This window comes from Cynocephalus volans, chromosome X (assembly GCF_027409185.1).
Source record: "Cynocephalus volans isolate mCynVol1 chromosome X, mCynVol1.pri, whole genome shotgun sequence".
NCBI classification, from domain to species: domain Eukaryota; kingdom Metazoa; phylum Chordata; class Mammalia; order Dermoptera; family Cynocephalidae; genus Cynocephalus; species Cynocephalus volans.
The window spans coordinates 65,989,782-65,992,800 of record NC_084478.1 but is presented as its reverse complement, the minus strand read 5'-3'; the positions used below and the strand labels follow the sequence as shown (position 1 = coordinate 65,992,800).

The 3,019-nt window shown below is 36.5% G+C and overlaps 1 pseudogene; it reads right to left on the bottom strand.

Moving 5' to 3' along the window:
• Nucleotides 1–1,732: 1,732 nt before the first annotated feature.
• On the bottom strand, nucleotides 1,733–2,598 carry LOC134368024 (proteasome subunit alpha type-5-like; annotated as a pseudogene).
• Nucleotides 2,599–3,019: the final 421 nt, after the last annotated feature.

Below are 3,019 nucleotides of genomic sequence, written 5' to 3'. Positions count from 1 at the left end.
GGGAGTTATTATACTGCTTTGGTGGTGTCATACTTTCTTGGTTTTTCCTATTTCTACTATCTCTCCATTGGTGTTTAGTCATTGTGGCAAAGGCTATTGTAGTCTACTTGTTACACCCTGGTGTCTGGAGCAATATCAAGGAGTTTTGTTGATGCTCAGCTGCCTGTTGCTGCCTTGGGTCCTGGGCTTTGGCAGCAGCTAGGGGCTCTCTTGGGGGCATGGACTCTCCTAGCAGTGGCCTGGGGGTCCTAAACAGAGGGTGCCAAGACTTGGTGGCACTGTTGCCTCAGGTCCTGGGGGTCAGCAGCTGCTCTTATATAATAATATTGCTACATCTACTTCTTCTGCTTTGCATTGCTTATCTTTTCTTATTCTTTATGCTTTAATCTTTTTTTTTTTATTTTTTGGAGGCGTAGCTCTTATAAATAGTATATAACTCAATTACAGAAAACTATTCTGGTTATCTTGTCTTTATTAGCTGAGGTTAACTTATTTACTTTTTTATTGATGTATTTTGACTCATTTCTACATCATTATTGGTTTGTTTTTAGTTTAACATTACCTTTCTTGGTTTCTTTATCCTCCTATTACTTCTGTTGCTTTGGATGGTATAAATTATATTTATATTCTTACTGTGTTTTTCCTTAAATTTTTTAGATCTATACACTTCTATAATTTTTTCTAACAAAGTTTTCAGTTACTCTATATTTCTATCCTCTTTACTATGGCAAAGGCCTTAGTATGCTTGAACTACCCATTGAAGCCCTACTTACAAGGGTACTTTTAAAAGTTCATGGAAAGATTCTTATCATCTTTTAATTCAATTTTTCCATGAACCTTTTGAAGTACCCTCATACTACTTTTGGATAGAGTTTTTGCTTTGCCCTTTTAAATAAACAAATTAATTATAATTTTATAGTCATATTAAATATAGTCTATTAGTTGCTTTGCTTATTGTTGTTTCTCTCTCTCTCTCTCTCATATTTTCTCTCTGGCTTCACTTCTCTTATTTCTAAAAAACATTGTTTTCATCTGCCTGTAGTGGCAATCTGTAGGTGGTTAACTGGCTAATGACCAAAAATGTCTTTATTTTGCCCTCACAATTGAATAATTATTTGGGTACAAAAATCTAGGTTGACAGTTATTTTACTCCAGAATTTGAAAATATTGTAGAATCCATTGCTGACTGCCCCCAGTCTAGTTTATCTTCCTCTAGAAGAAAGCTTTTTTCTCTCTAGTGGCTCTTCAGATTGCTGCTTTATTATAATTTATTATTATTGTATACTTCTTTTTGGGCTGACCCCGTGGCTCACTCGGGAGAGTGTGGCACTGGGAGCGCAGCGTCGCTGGGAACACTGAGGCCACGGGTTCGGATCCTATATAGGGATGGCTGGTGCGCTCACTGGCTGAGCGCGGTGTGGACGACACCAAGCCAAGGGTTACGATCCCCTTACCGGTCACACACACACACAAAAAAATTATTGTATACTTCTTTTTACATAAAGTGCAAGTAAAGACACAATTAATATATGCTGATAGAAGACAGAATGTAGTTGTAAGGGTGAGTAAAGATTGACCAGAAAGAGGAAGAGAAAGCCCTCTGAAATGACAGAAATGTTCCACATCTTGTTCTGGGTATTGGTTACATGGGTGCATACAATTGTCAAAACTGACCAAATTGAATATGTACATTCTATGCATTTTAATGTACATAAACTCTTTCTAATTTTTTTTAAATACTGTGGAAAGGCTTCAATACCTTGTGGTAAACTTTCTGCAGGTAGCTCTCAGCACCCTCTGAGGCAGAAGCAATTGCTCAACCATGGCATTGTACAAAGGTCCCAGAAGAGTCCATATGAAACAGTTCGGACTACTTCAAAGGAATGAAGCATGGCATCTGGGTCTTCATCTTCCTCTCCAAACTGCACGGCCAGGTTTCACTCAAACTGGGTTACATTCTCCATTGTCATTGTTTTATTGTAAGTGAACCAGTGGCTCTGTGTCTGCATTTTGGCTTTATCAGTTAAAGTTCTATCATTAGCTTTTAGTTTACTTCTGACACATCCTATCTAAGAATCAATATGTACAACTTTCTCACTGCTGTAGAAAATTGGGTGTAATTCTCTTCTGTATAGCTAGACACACACATACTTCTGAAGTCTGTATACCAATGGCCATGGAACAGAGCTTGAGCATCTCTATGGTCTATTGTACTTGAAATAATCTTAGAAATAATGAGGGAAGATTATTTTAGATAAGGAATATGTCAAGGGCAGAAGGTACCTGTGGCTGTCAGAGATTCTGAGGGCCAGCACATCTCCACTAGCATCCCATGCATCAACACTGCCATTGTAGCAAGCACTCACCTTTCCTGACACTTTACTCTTGATGTTATGAGGCTTTATTCAATGTGTCTCTGAGTGGGTTGACTTTTATTTATCCTGCTCAGTGGACTTTTCATCTGTGAACCCATGTCTTTCTTCAAATCTGGAAAGTAATTAGCAATTTCTCTTCAGTTATTGATTCTTTATCATTCTCTGCATACTCTTTTGAAACTTCCATTAGATGAATGTTGGAGCTTCGCAATATATCCTCCATTTCTCTTAACTATTCTTTTGAATTTATATCTTTCTATGATTATCTGTTGCATACTGGGTAAGTTCTTTACTACTCTATCTTTCAATTAACCATCTTTTTCTTTGGCCATGAACAGCTAAGTTTGTCTCATCTATTGCATTTTTAAAATTTCAGTGACATTTTTCATTTCCAAAATTTTAAATTGCTTTCTCTTCATCTCTACTTGTGTTTTTTTCATTGTACACATTTTTAATATGTTAGTTCTTTGTTGATTTGAATACCCTGAACATACTTATTTTATTTTCCAGATGGCTCCATAATATTGTTGCTTTCTAGGCAGAATTCATGATCTGATTGTTATTTTTCATTGTTATTAAATTTCTTCATGGATTTTGGGATTTTGGTTTTCAGTCTAATTCAAATGGACAGTTTTGTTTTTCTC